Source organism: Ascaphus truei, chromosome 19 (genome assembly GCF_040206685.1).
Source record: "Ascaphus truei isolate aAscTru1 chromosome 19, aAscTru1.hap1, whole genome shotgun sequence".
Lineage (NCBI taxonomy): Eukaryota > Metazoa > Chordata > Amphibia > Anura > Ascaphidae > Ascaphus > Ascaphus truei.
The window spans coordinates 30,347,700-30,361,459 of NC_134501.1; the positions used below are offsets into that span (position 1 = coordinate 30,347,700).

Sequence of the window (13,760 nt, forward strand, 5' to 3'; positions counted from 1 at the left end):
ATGGAAGGTTGTATGTGTGTTAGCTGAGGGAAATTCGTTTTGCTCTCTGAAGAAATTGATATTAAAAATTGAAATAATTTTTCAGAAACATAGATTGCAACTCTATTAAAAGAGAATATCATATACATGAAAGGGGGCATCTGGATTTGAACCAGAGACCTCTTGATCTGCAGTCAAATGCTCTACCACTGAGCTATACCCCCTGCCAGAATTTGCTGTCAACTATTTGTCCATGGGACAAATGGAGTAGACAGGGCCTCCAAAGAAGAGGATGACATAAAACGTCATTATCTCCTGAACAAATGTGTGGAAATCAAGAATAACTATCTTATGTCGTGTTGTCGGTGTGAAAAACCTTTACCAACCAAATGTAAAGTAAGCAATAAGGTACTTGCATTTTAGTAGTTGTCTCTCTTTCCATTAACCTACTGTGTGTAAGACGCTCTTCAATATTGAAAAATTCTAGTGTCTGATTTCTCCAAGTCTGAGAATCCAGCTTTCATAGAATGCACAAAAGTCAGCACAGGATGTGTTTCAAGGACTTCTGAACATTTGACATTTCCACTGCAACTCTCATGTTTGAATGGAGAAATATTTTCTAACTACTTCAAATTTAGAATCCCCCACATTTACGACTTCAATTGTCACTACACACATACAATGGAGGAGCGATAACACGCTGAGATGTGTCAACCTCTCTCGATTGGGAAATATTGGGGTTGCTGTTTGTAGAGTTCGCATTTACGGTAGAAAACTGTAAGCATGGAAGGTTGTATGTGTGTTAGCTGAGGGAAATTCGTTTTGCTCTCTGAAGAAATTGATATTAAAAATTGAAATAATTTTTCAGAAACATAGATTGCAACCCTATTAAAAGAGAATATCATATACATGAAAGGGGGCATCTGGATTTGAACCAGAAACCTCTTGATCTGCAGTCAAATGCTCTACCACTGAGCTATACCCCCTGCCAGAATTTGCGGTCAACTATTTGTCCATGGGACAAATGGAGTAGACAGGGCCTCCAAAGAAGAGGATGACATAAAACGTCATTATCTCCTGAACAAATGTGTGGAAATCAAGAATAAGTATCTTATGTCGTGTTGTCGGTGTGAAAAACCTTTACCAACCAAATGTAAAGTAAGCAATAAGGTACTTGCATTTTAGTAGTTTCACTCTTTCCATTAACCTACTGTGTGTAAGACACTCTTCAATATTGAAAAATTCTAGTGTCTGATTTCCCCAAGTCTGAGAATCCAGCTTTCATAGAATGCACAAAAGTCAGCACAGGATGTGTTTCAAGGACTTCTGAATATTTGACATTTCCACTGCAACTCTCATGTTTGAATGGAGAAATATTTTCTAACTACTTTAAATTTAGAATCCCCCACATTTACGACTTCAATTGTCACTACACACATACAATGGAGGAGCGATAACACGCTGAGATGTGTCAACCTCTCTCGATTGGGAAATATTGGGGTTGCTGTTTGTAGAGTTCGCATTTACGGTAGAAAACTGTAAGCATGGAAGGTTGTATGTGTGTTAGCTGAGGGAAATTCGTTTTGCTCTCTGAAGAAATTGATATTAAAAATTGAAATAATTTTTCAGAAACATAGATTGCAACTCTATTAAAAGAGAATATCATATACATGAAAGGGGGCATCTGGATTTGAACCAGAGACCTCTTGATCTGCAGTCAAATGCTCTACCACTGAGCTATACCCCCTGCCAGAATTTGCTGTCAACTATTTGTCCATGGGACAAATGGAGTAGACAGGGCCTCCAAAGAAGAGGATGACATAAAACGTCATTATCTCCTGAACAAATGTGTGGAAATCAAGAATAACTATCTTATGTCGTGTTGTCGGTGTGAAAAACCTTTACCAACCAAATGTAAAGTAAGCAATAAGGTACTTGCATTTTAGTAGTTGTCTCTCTTTCCATTAACCTACTGTGTGTAAGACGCTCTTCAATATTGAAAAATTCTAGTGTCTGATTTCTCCAAGTCTGAGAATCCAGCTTTCATAGAATGCACAAAAGTCAGCACAGGATGTGTTTCAAGGACTTCTGAACATTTGACATTTCCACTGCAACTCTCATGTTTGAATGGAGAAATATTTTCTAACTACTTCAAATTTAGAATCCCCCACATTTACGACTTCAATTGTCACTACACACATACAATGGAGGAGCGATAACACGCTGAGATGTGTCAACCTCTCTCGATTGGGAAATATTGGGGTTGCTGTTTGTAGAGTTCGCATTTACGGTAGAAAACTGTAAGCATGGAAGGTTGTATGTGTGTTAGCTGAGGGAAATTCGTTTTGCTCTCTGAAGAAATTGATATTAAAAATTGAAATAATTTTTCAGAAACATAGATTGCAATCCTATTAAAAGAGAATATCATATACATGAAAGGGGGCATCTGGATTTGAACCAGAGACCTCTTGATCTGCAGTCAAATGCTCTACCACTGAGCTATACCCCCTGCCAGAATTTGCTGTCAACTATTTGTCCATGGGACAAATGGAGTAGACAGGGCCTCCAAAGAAGAGGATGACATAAAACGTCATAATCTCCTGAAAAAATGTGTGGAAATCAAGAATAACTATCTTATGTCGTGTTGTCGGTGTGAAAAACCTTTTCCAACCAAATGTAAAGTAAGCAATAAGGTACTTGCATTTTAGTAGTTCTCGCTCTTTCCATTAACCTACTGTGTGTAAGACGCTCTTCAATATTGAAAAATTCTAGTGTCTGATTTCCCCAAGTCTGAGAATCCAGCTTTCATAGAATGCACAAAAGTCAGCACAGGATGTGTTTCAAGGACTTCTGAACATTTGACATTTCCACTGCAACTCTCATGTTTGAATGGAGAAATATTTTCTAACTACTTCAAATTTAGAATCCCCCACATTTACGACTTCAATTGTCACTACACACATACAATGGAGGAGCGATAACACGCTGAGATGTGTCAACCTCTCTCGATTGGGAAATATTGGGGTTGCTGTTTGTAGAGTTCGCATTTACGGTAGAAAACTGTAAGCATGGAAGGTTGTATGTGTGTTAGCTGAGGGAAATTCGTTTTGCTCTCTGAAGAAATTGATATTAAAAATTGAAATAATTTTTCAGAAACATAGATTGCAACCCTATTAAAAGAGAGTATCATATACATGAAAGGGGGCATCTGGATTTGAACCAGAGACCTCTTGATCTGCAGTCAAGTGCTCTACCACTGAGCTATACCCCTGCCAGAATTTGCGGTCAACTATTTGTCCATGGGACAAATGGAGAAGACAGGGCCTCCAAAGAAGAGGATGACATAAAACGTCATTATCTCCTGAACAAATGTGTGGAAATCAAGAATAACTATCTTATGTCGTGTTGTCGGTGTGAAAAACCTTTACCAACCAAATGTAAAGTAAGCAATAAGGTACTTGCATTTTAGTAGTTGTCTCTCTTTCCATTAACCTACTGTGTGTAAGACGCTCTTCAATATTGAAAAATTCTAGTGTCTTATTTCTCGAAGTCTGAGAATCCAGCTTTCATAGAATGCACAAAAGTCAGCACAGGATGTGTTTCAAGGACTTCTGAACATTTGACATTTCCACTGCAACTCTCATGTTTGAATGGAGAAATATTATCTAACTACTTCAAATTTAGAATCCCCCACATTTACGACTTCAATTGTCACTACACACATACAATGGAGGAGCGATAACACGCTGAGATGTGTCAACCTCTCTCGATTGGGAAATATTGGGGTTGCTGTTTGTAGAGTTCGCATTTACGGTAGAAAACTGTAAGCATGGAAGGTTGTATGTGTGTTAGCTGAGGGAAATTCGTTTTGCTCTCTGAAGAAATTGATATTAAAAATTGAAATAATTTTTCAGAAACATAGATTGCAACCCTATTAAAAGAGAATATCATATACATGAAAGGGGGCATCTGGATTTGAACCAGAGACCTCTTGATCTGCAGTCAAATGCTCTACCACTGAGCTATACCCCCTGCCAGAATTTGCGGTCAACTATTTGTCCATGGGACAAATGGAGTAGACAGGGCCTCCAAAGAAGAGGATGACATAAAACGTCATTATCTCCTGAACAAATGTGTGGAAATCAAGAATAAGTATCTTATGTCATGTTATCTGTGTGAAAACCTTAACCAAGCAAATGTAAAGTAAGCAATAAGGTACTTGCATTTTAGTAGTTGTCGCGCTTTCCATTAACCTACTGTGTGTAAGACGCTCTTCAATATTGAACAATTCTAGTGTCTGATTTCCCCAAGTCTGAGATTCCAGCTTTCATAGAATGCACAAAAGACTGCACAGGATGTGTTTGAAGGACTTCTGAACATTTGACATTTCCACTGCAACTCTCGTGTTTGAATGGAGAAATATTTTCTAACTACTTCAAATTTTGAATCCCCCACATTTACGACTTCAATTGCCACTACACACATACAATGGAGGAGCGATAACACGCTGAGATGTGTCAACCTCTCTCGATTGGAAAATATTGGGGTTGCTGTTTGTAGAGTTCGCATTTACGGTAGAAAACTGTAAGCATGGAACGCTGTATGTGTGTTAGCTGAGGGAAATTCATTTTGCTCTCTGAAGAAATTGATATTAAAAATTGAAATAAATTTTCAGAAACATAGATTGCAATCCTATTAAAAGAGAATATCATATACATGAAAGGGGGCATCTGGATTTGAACCAGAGACCTCTTGATCTGCAGTCAAATGCTCTACCACTGAGCTATACCCCCTGCCAGAATTTGCTGTCAACTATTTGTCCATGGGACAAATGGAGTAGACAGGGCCTCCAAAGAAGAGGATGACATAAAACGTCATTATCTCCCGAACAAATGTGTGGAAATCAAGAATAACTATCTTATGTCGTGTTATCTGTGTGAAAACCTTAACCAACCAAATGTAAAGTAAGCAATAAGGTACTTGCATTTTAGTAGTTGTCGCTCTTTCCATTAACCTACTGTGTGTAAGACACTCTTCAATATTGAAAAATTTTAGTGTCTGATTTCTCCAAGTCTGAGAATCCAGCTTTCATAGAATGCACAAAAGTCAGCACAGGATGTGTTTCAAGGACTTCTGAACATTTGACATTTCCACTGCAACTCTCATGTTTGAATGGAGAAATATTTTCTAACTACTTCAAATTTAGAATCCCCCACATTTACGACTTCAATATTCACTACACACATACAATGGAGGAGCGATAACACGCTGAGATTTGTCAACATCTCTCGATTGGGAAATATTGGGGTTGCTGTTTGTAGAGTTCGCATTTACGGTAGAAAACTGTAAGCATGGAAGGTTGTATGTGTGTTAGCTGAGGGAAATTCGTTTTGCTCTCTGAAGAAATTGATATTAAAAATTGAAATAATTTTTCAGAAACATAGATTGCAACCCTATTAAAAGAGAATATCATATACATGAAAGGGGGCATCTGGATTTGAACCAGAAACCTCTTGATCTGCAGTCAAATGCTCTACCACTGAGCTATACCCCCTGCCAGAATTTGCGGTCAACTATTTGTCCATGGGACAAATGGAGTAGACAGGGCCTCCAAAGAAGAGGATGACATAAAACGTCATTATCTCCTGAACAAATGTGTGGAAATCAAGAATAAGTATCTTATGTCGTGTTGTCGGTGTGAAAAACCTTTACCAACCAAATGTAAAGTAAGCAATAAGGTACTTGCATTTTAGTAGTTTCACTCTTTCCATTAACCTACTGTGTGTAAGACACTCTTCAATATTGAAAAATTCTAGTGTCTGATTTCCCCAAGTCTGAGAATCCAGCTTTCATAGAATGCACAAAAGTCAGCACAGGATGTGTTTCAAGGACTTCTGAATATTTGACATTTCCACTGCAACTCTCATGTTTGAATGGAGAAATATTTTCTAACTACTTTAAATTTAGAATCCCCCACATTTACGACTTCAATTGTCACTACACACATACAATGGAGGAGCGATAACACGCTGAGATGTGTCAACCTCTCTCGATTGGGAAATATTGGGGTTGCTGTTTGTAGAGTTCGCATTTACGGTAGAAAACTGTAAGCATGGAAGGTTGTATGTGTGTTAGCTGAGGGAAATTCGTTTTGCTCTCTGAAGAAATTGATATTAAAAATTGAAATAATTTTTCAGAAACATAGATTGCAACTCTATTAAAAGAGAATATCATATACATGAAAGGGGGCATCTGGATTTGAACCAGAGACCTCTTGATCTGCAGTCAAATGCTCTACCACTGAGCTATACCCCCTGCCAGAATTTGCTGTCAACTATTTGTCCATGGGACAAATGGAGTAGACAGGGCCTCCAAAGAAGAGGATGACATAAAACGTCATTATCTCCTGAACAAATGTGTGGAAATCAAGAATAACTATCTTATGTCGTGTTGTCGGTGTGAAAAACCTTTACCAACCAAATGTAAAGTAAGCAATAAGGTACTTGCATTTTAGTAGTTGTCTCTCTTTCCATTAACCTACTGTGTGTAAGACGCTCTTCAATATTGAAAAATTCTAGTGTCTGATTTCTCCAAGTCTGAGAATCCAGCTTTCATAGAATGCACAAAAGTCAGCACAGGATGTGTTTCAAGGACTTCTGAACATTTGACATTTCCACTGCAACTCTCATGTTTGAATGGAGAAATATTTTCTAACTACTTCAAATTTAGAATCCCCCACATTTACGACTTCAATTGTCACTACACACATACAATGGAGGAGCGATAACACGCTGAGATGTGTCAACCTCTCTCGATTGGGAAATATTGGGGTTGCTGTTTGTAGAGTTCGCATTTACGGTAGAAAACTGTAAGCATGGAAGGTTGTATGTGTGTTAGCTGAGGGAAATTCGTTTTGCTCTCTGAAGAAATTGATATTAAAAATTGAAATAATTTTTCAGAAACATAGATTGCAATCCTATTAAAAGAGAATATCATATACATGAAAGGGGGCATCTGGATTTGAACCAGAGACCTCTTGATCTGCAGTCAAATGCTCTACCACTGAGCTATACCCCCTGCCAGAATTTGCTGTCAACTATTTGTCCATGGGACAAATGGAGTAGACAGGGCCTCCAAAGAAGAGGATGACATAAAACGTCATAATCTCCTGAAAAAATGTGTGGAAATCAAGAATAACTATCTTATGTCGTGTTATCGGTGTGAAAAACCTTTTCCAACCAAATGTAAAGTAAGCAATAAGGTACTTGCATTTTAGTAGTTCTCGCTCTTTCCATTAACCTACTGTGTGTAAGACGCTCTTCAATATTGAAAAATTCTAGTGTCTGATTTCCCCAAGTCTGAAAATCCAGCTTTCATAGAATGCACAAAAGTCAGCACAGGATGTGTTTCAAGGACTTCTGAACATTTGACATTTCCACTGCAACTCTCATGTTTGAATGGAGAAATATTTTCTAACTACTTCAAATTTAGAATCCCCCACATTTACGACTTCAATTGTCACTACACACATACAATGGAGGAGCGATAACACGCTGAGATGTGTCAACCTCTCTCGATTGGGAAATATTGGGGTTGCTGTTTGTAGAGTTCGCATTTACGGTAGAAAACTGTAAGCATGGAAGGTTGTATGTGTGTTAGCTGAGGGAAATTCGTTTTGCTCTCTGAAGAAATTGATATTAAAAATTGAAATAATTTTTCAGAAACATAGATTGCAACCCTATTAAAAGAGAGTATCATATACATGAAAGGGGGCATCTGGATTTGAACCAGAGACCTCTTGATCTGCAGTCAAGTGCTCTACCACTGAGCTATACCCCCTGCCAGAATTTGCGGTCAACTATTTGTCCATGGGACAAATGGAGAAGACAGGGCCTCCAAAGAAGAGGATGACATAAAACGTCATTATCTCCTGAACAAATGTGTGGAAATCAAGAATAACTATCTTATGTCGTGTTGTCGGTGTGAAAAACCTTTACCAACCAAATGTAAAGTAAGCAATAAGGTACTTGCATTTTAGTAGTTGTCTCTCTTTCCATTAACCTACTGTGTGTAAGACGCTCTTCAATATTGAAAAATTCTAGTGTCTTATTTCTCGAAGTCTGAGAATCCAGCTTTCATAGAATGCACAAAAGTCAGCACAGGATGTGTTTCAAGGACTTCTGAACATTTGACATTTCCACTGCAACTCTCATGTTTGAATGGAGAAATATTATCTAACTACTTCAAATTTAGAATCCCCCACATTTACGACTTCAATTGTCACTACACACATACAATGGAGGAGCGATAACACGCTGAGATGTGTCAACCTCTCTCGATTGGAAAATATTGGGGTTGCTGTTTGTAGAGTTCGCATTTACGGTAGAAAACTGTAAGCATGGAAGGTTGTATGTGTGTTAGCTGAGGGAAATTCGTTTTGCTCTCTGAAGAAATTGATATTAAAAATTGAAATAATTTTTCAGAAACATAGATTGCAACCCTATTAAAAGAGAATATCATATACATGAAAGGGGGCATCTGGATTTGAACCAGAGACCTCTTGATCTGCAGTCAAATGCTCTACCACTGAGCTATACCCCCTGCCAGAATTTGCGGTCAACTATTTGTCCATGGGACAAATGGAGTAGACAGGGCCTCCAAAGAAGAGGATGACATAAAACGTCATTATCTCCTGAACAAATGTGTGGAAATCAAGAATAAGTATCTTATGTCATGTTATCTGTGTGAAAACCTTAACCAAGCAAATGTAAAGTAAGCAATAAGGTACTTGCATTTTAGTAGTTGTCGCGCTTTCCATTAACCTACTGTGTGTAAGACGCTCTTCAATATTGAACAATTCTAGTGTCTGATTTCCCCAAGTCTGAGATTCCAGCTTTCATAGAATGCACAAAAGACTGCACAGGATGTGTTTGAAGGACTTCTGAACATTTGACATTTCCACTGCAACTCTCGTGTTTGAATGGAGAAATATTTTCTAACTACTTCAAATTTTGAATCCCCCACATTTACGACTTCAATTGCCACTACACACATACAATGGAGGAGCGATAACACGCTGAGATGTGTCAACCTCTCTCGATTGGAAAATATTGGGGTTGCTGTTTGTAGAGTTCGCATTTACGGTAGAAAACTGTAAGCATGGAACGCTGTATGTGTGTTAGCTGAGGGAAATTCATTTTGCTCTCTGAAGAAATTGATATTAAAAATTGAAATAAATTTTCAGAAACATAGATTGCAATCCTATTAAAAGAGAATATCATATACATGAAAGGGGGCATCTGGATTTGAACCAGAGACCTCTTGATCTGCAGTCAAATGCTCTACCACTGAGCTATACCCCCTGCCAGAATTTGCTGTCAACTATTTGTCCATGGGACAAATGGAGTAGACAGGGCCTCCAAAGAAGAGGATGACATAAAACGTCATTATCTCCCGAACAAATGTGTGGAAATCAAGAATAACTATCTTATGTCGTGTTATCTGTGTGAAAACCTTAACCAACCAAATGTAAAGTAAGCAATAAGGTACTTGCATTTTAGTAGTTGTCGCTCTTTCCATTAACCTACTGTGTGTAAGACACTCTTCAATATTGAAAAATTTTAGTGTCTGATTTCTCCAAGTCTGAGAATCCAGCTTTCATAGAATGCACAAAAGTCAGCACAGGATGTGTTTCAAGGACTTCTGAACATTTGACATTTCCACTGCAACTCTCATGTTTGAATGGAGAAATATTTTCTAACTACTTCAAATTTAGAATCCCCCACATTTACGACTTCAATATTCACTACACACATACAATGGAGGAGCGATAACACGCTGAGATTTGTCAACATCTCTCGATTGGGAAATATTGGGGTTGCTGTTTGTAGAGTTCGCATTTACGGTAGAAAACTGTAAGCATGGAAGGTTGTATGTGTGTTAGCTGAGGGAAATTCGTTTTGCTCTCTGAAGAAATTGATATTAAAAATTGAAATAATTTTTCAGAAACATCGATTGCAACCCTATTAAAAGAGAATATCATATACATGAAAGGGGGCAGCTGGATTTGAACCAGAGACCTCTTGATCAGCAGTCAAATGCTCTACCACTCAGCTATACCCCCTGCCAGAATTTGTGGTCAACTATTTGTCCATGGGACAAATGGAGTAGACAGGGCCTCCAAAGAAGAGGATGACATAAAACGTCATTATCTCCCGAACAAATGTGTGGAAATCAAGAATAACTATCTTATGTCGTGTTATCTGTGTGAAAACCTTAACCAACCAAATGTAAAGTAAGCAATAAGGTACTTGCATTTTAGTAGTTTCACTCTTTCCATTAACCTACTGTGTGTAAGACACTCTTCAATATTGAAAAATTCTAGTGTCTGATTTCCCCAAGTCTGAGAATCCAGCTTTCATAGAATGCTCAAAAGTCAGCACAGGATGTGTTTCAAGGACTTCTGAACATTTGACATTTCCACTGCAACTCTCATGTTTGAATGGAGAAATATTTTCTAACGACTTCAAATTTAGAATCCTCCACATTTACGACTTCAATTGTCACTACACACATACAATGGAGGAGCGATAACACGCTGAGATGTGTCAACCTCTCTCGATTGGGAAATATTGGGGTTGCTGTTTGTAGAGTTCGCATTTATGGTAGAAAACTGTAAGCATGGTAGGTTGTATGTGTGTTAGCTGTTGTATGTGTGTTCCAAGAAGATGATGACATAAAACGTCATTATCTCCTGAACAAATGTGTGGAAATCAAGAATAACTATCTTATGTCGTGTTGTCGGTGTGAAAAACCTTTACCAACCAAATGTAAAGTAAGCAATAAGGTACTTGCATTTTAGTAGTTGTCGCTCTTTCCATTAACCTACTGTGTGTAAGACACTCTTCAATATTGAAAAATTTTAGTGTCTGATTTCTCCAAGTCTGAGAATCCAGCTTTCATAGAATGCACAAAAGTCAGCACAGGATGTGTTTCAAGGACTTCTGAACATTTGACATTTCCACTGCAACTCTCATGTTTGAATGGAGAAATATTTTCTAACTACTTCAAATTTAGAATCCCCCACATTTACGACTTCAATATTCACTACACACATACAATGGAGGAGCGATAACACGCTGAGATTTGTCAACATCTCTCGATTGGGAAATATTGGGGTTGCTGTTTGTAGAGTTCGCATTTACGGTAGAAAACTGTAAGCATGGAAGGTTGTATGTGTGTTAGCTGAGGGAAATTCGTTTTGCTCTCTGAAGAAATTGATATTAAAAATTGAAATAATTTTTCAGAAACATCGATTGCAACCCTATTAAAAGAGAATATCATATACATGAAAGGGGGCATCTGGATTTGAACCAGAGACCTCTTGATCAGCAGTCAAATGCTCTACCACTCAGCTATACCCCCTGCCAGAATTTGTGGTCAACTATTTGTCCATGGGACAAATGGAGTAGACAGGGCCTCCAAAGAAGAGGATGACATAAAACGTCATTATCTCCTGAACAAATGTGTGGAAATCAAGAATAACTATCTTATGTCGTGTTATCTGTGTGAAAACCTTAACCAACCAAATGTAAAGTAAGCAATAAGGTACTTGCATTTTAGTAGTTTCACTCTTTCCATTAACCTACTGTGTGTAAGACACTCTTCAATATTGAAAAATTCTAGTGTCTGATTTCCCCAAGTCTGAGAATCCAGCTTTCATAGAATGCTCAAAAGTCAGCACAGGATGTGTTTCAAGGACTTCTGAACATTTGACATTTCCACTGCAACTCTCATGTTTGAATGGAGAAATATTTTCTAACGACTTCAAATTTAGAATCCTCCACATTTACGACTTCAATTGTCACTACACACATACAATGGAGGAGCGATAACACGCTGAGATGTGTCAACCTCTCTCGATTGGGAAATATTGGGGTTGCTGTTTGTAGAGTTCGCATTTATGGTAGAAAACTGTAAGCATGGTAGGTTGTATGTGTGTTAGCTGTTGTATGTGTGTTCCAAGAAGAGGATGACATAAAACGTCATTATCTCCTGAACAAATGTGTGGAAATCAAGAATAACTATCTTATGTCGTGTTGTCGGTGTGAAAAACCTTTACCAACCAAATGTAAAGTAAGCAATAAGGTACTTGCATTTTAGTAGTTGTCTCTCTTTCCATTAACCTACTGTGTGTAAGACGCTCTTCAATATTGAAAAATTCTAGTGTCTGATTTCTCCAAGTCTGAGAATCCAGCTTTCATAGAATGCACAAAAGTCAGCACAGGATGTGTTTCAAGGACTTCTGAACATTTGACATTTCCACTGCAACTCTCATGTTTGAATGGAGAAATATTTTCTAACTACTTCAAATTTAGAATCCCCCACATTTACTTACTTCAATATTCACTACACACATACAATGGAGGAGCGATAACACGCTGAGATGTGTCAACCTCTCTCGATTGGGAAATATTGGGGTTGCTGTTTGTAGAGTTCGCATTTACGGTAGAAAACTGTAAGCATGGAAGGTTGTATGTGTGTTAGCTGAGGGAAATTCGTTTTGCTCTCTGAAGAAATTGATATTAAAAATAGAATTTTTTTCCCAGAAACATAGATTGCAACACTATTAAAAGAGAGAGTCATGTACATGAAAGGGGGCATCTGGATTTGAACCAGAGACCTCTTGATCTGCAGTCAAATGCTCTACCACTGAGCTATACCCCCTGCCAGAATTTGCCGTCTGAACTATTTGTCCATGGGACAAATGGAGTAGAAAGGGCCTCCAAAGAAGAGGATGACATAAAACATCATTATCTCCTGAACAAATGTGTGGAAATCAAGAATAACTATCTTATGTCGTGTTATCTGTGTGAAAATCTTAACCAACCAAATGTAAAATAAGCAATAAGGTACTTGCATTTTAGTAGTTGTCGCTCTTTCCATTAACCTACTGTGTGTAAGACACTCTTCAATATTGAAAAATTCTAGTGTCTGATTTCTCCAAGTCTGAGAATCCAGCTTTCATAGAATGCACAAAAGTCAGCACAGGATGTGTTTCAAGGACTTCTGAACATTTGACATTTCCACTGCAACTCTCATGTTTGAATGGAGAAATATTTTCTAACTACTTCAAATTTAGAATCCCCCACATTTACGACTTCAATATTCACTACACACATACAATGGAGGAGCGATAACACGCTGAGATGTGTCAACCTCTCTCGATTGGGAATATTGGGGTTGCTGTTTGTAGAGTTCACATTTACGGTAGAAAACTGTAAGCATGGAAGGTTGTATGTGTGTTAGCTGAGGGAAATTCGTTTTGCTCTCTGAAGAAATTGAAATAATTTTTCAGAAACATCGATTGCAACCCTATTAAAAGAGAATATCATATACATGAAAGGGGGCATCTGAACCAGAGACCTCTTGATCAGCAGTCAAATGCTCTACCACTGAGCTATACCCCTTGCCAGAATTTGTGGTCAACTATTTGTCCATGGGACAAATGGAGTAGACAGGGCCTCCAAAGAAGAGGATGACATAAAACGTCATTATCTCCCAAACAAATGTGTGGAAATCAAGAATAACTATCTTATGTCGTGTTATCTGTGTGAAAACCTTAACCAACCAAATGTAAAGTAAGCAATAAGGTACTTGCATTTTAGTAGTTGTCGCTCTTTCCATTAACCTACTGTGTGTAAGACACTCTTCAATATTGAAAAATTCTAGTGTCTGATTTCCCCAAGTCTGAGAATCCAGCTTTCATAGAATGCACAAAA

General features: G+C 38.0%; 14 non-coding genes across 14 annotated transcripts; all 14 read right to left on the reverse strand.

Moving 5' to 3' along the window:
- Positions 1–131: 131 nt before the first annotated feature.
- On the reverse strand, positions 132–203 carry TRNAC-GCA (transfer RNA cysteine (anticodon GCA)). The gene has a single exon. It is a non-coding gene; the product is annotated as a tRNA-Cys (tRNA).
- Positions 204–893: 690 nt separating this feature from the next.
- TRNAC-GCA (transfer RNA cysteine (anticodon GCA)) lies at positions 894–965 on the reverse strand. Its single transcript has one exon. It is a non-coding gene; the product is annotated as a tRNA-Cys (tRNA).
- A 689-nt stretch (positions 966–1,654) lies between these two features.
- TRNAC-GCA (transfer RNA cysteine (anticodon GCA)) lies at positions 1,655–1,726 on the reverse strand. Its single transcript has one exon. It is a non-coding gene; the product is annotated as a tRNA-Cys (tRNA).
- Positions 1,727–2,416: 690 nt separating this feature from the next.
- On the reverse strand, positions 2,417–2,488 carry TRNAC-GCA (transfer RNA cysteine (anticodon GCA)). Its single transcript has one exon. It is a non-coding gene; the product is annotated as a tRNA-Cys (tRNA).
- A 690-nt stretch (positions 2,489–3,178) lies between these two features.
- Positions 3,179–3,250, reverse strand: TRNAC-GCA (transfer RNA cysteine (anticodon GCA)). Its single transcript has one exon. It is a non-coding gene; the product is annotated as a tRNA-Cys (tRNA).
- Positions 3,251–3,939: 689 nt separating this feature from the next.
- TRNAC-GCA (transfer RNA cysteine (anticodon GCA)) lies at positions 3,940–4,011 on the reverse strand. The gene has a single exon. It is a non-coding gene; the product is annotated as a tRNA-Cys (tRNA).
- Positions 4,012–4,700: 689 nt separating this feature from the next.
- TRNAC-GCA (transfer RNA cysteine (anticodon GCA)) lies at positions 4,701–4,772 on the reverse strand. The gene has a single exon. It is a non-coding gene; the product is annotated as a tRNA-Cys (tRNA).
- A 689-nt stretch (positions 4,773–5,461) lies between these two features.
- On the reverse strand, positions 5,462–5,533 carry TRNAC-GCA (transfer RNA cysteine (anticodon GCA)). The gene has a single exon. It is a non-coding gene; the product is annotated as a tRNA-Cys (tRNA).
- A 689-nt stretch (positions 5,534–6,222) lies between these two features.
- TRNAC-GCA (transfer RNA cysteine (anticodon GCA)) lies at positions 6,223–6,294 on the reverse strand. The gene has a single exon. It is a non-coding gene; the product is annotated as a tRNA-Cys (tRNA).
- A 690-nt stretch (positions 6,295–6,984) lies between these two features.
- Positions 6,985–7,056, reverse strand: TRNAC-GCA (transfer RNA cysteine (anticodon GCA)). The gene has a single exon. It is a non-coding gene; the product is annotated as a tRNA-Cys (tRNA).
- A 690-nt stretch (positions 7,057–7,746) lies between these two features.
- On the reverse strand, positions 7,747–7,818 carry TRNAC-GCA (transfer RNA cysteine (anticodon GCA)). The gene has a single exon. It is a non-coding gene; the product is annotated as a tRNA-Cys (tRNA).
- A 690-nt stretch (positions 7,819–8,508) lies between these two features.
- On the reverse strand, positions 8,509–8,580 carry TRNAC-GCA (transfer RNA cysteine (anticodon GCA)). Its single transcript has one exon. It is a non-coding gene; the product is annotated as a tRNA-Cys (tRNA).
- Positions 8,581–9,269: 689 nt separating this feature from the next.
- On the reverse strand, positions 9,270–9,341 carry TRNAC-GCA (transfer RNA cysteine (anticodon GCA)). The gene has a single exon. It is a non-coding gene; the product is annotated as a tRNA-Cys (tRNA).
- Positions 9,342–12,633: 3,292 nt separating this feature from the next.
- TRNAC-GCA (transfer RNA cysteine (anticodon GCA)) lies at positions 12,634–12,705 on the reverse strand. Its single transcript has one exon. It is a non-coding gene; the product is annotated as a tRNA-Cys (tRNA).
- Between the last annotated feature and the right edge of the window lie 1,055 nt (positions 12,706–13,760).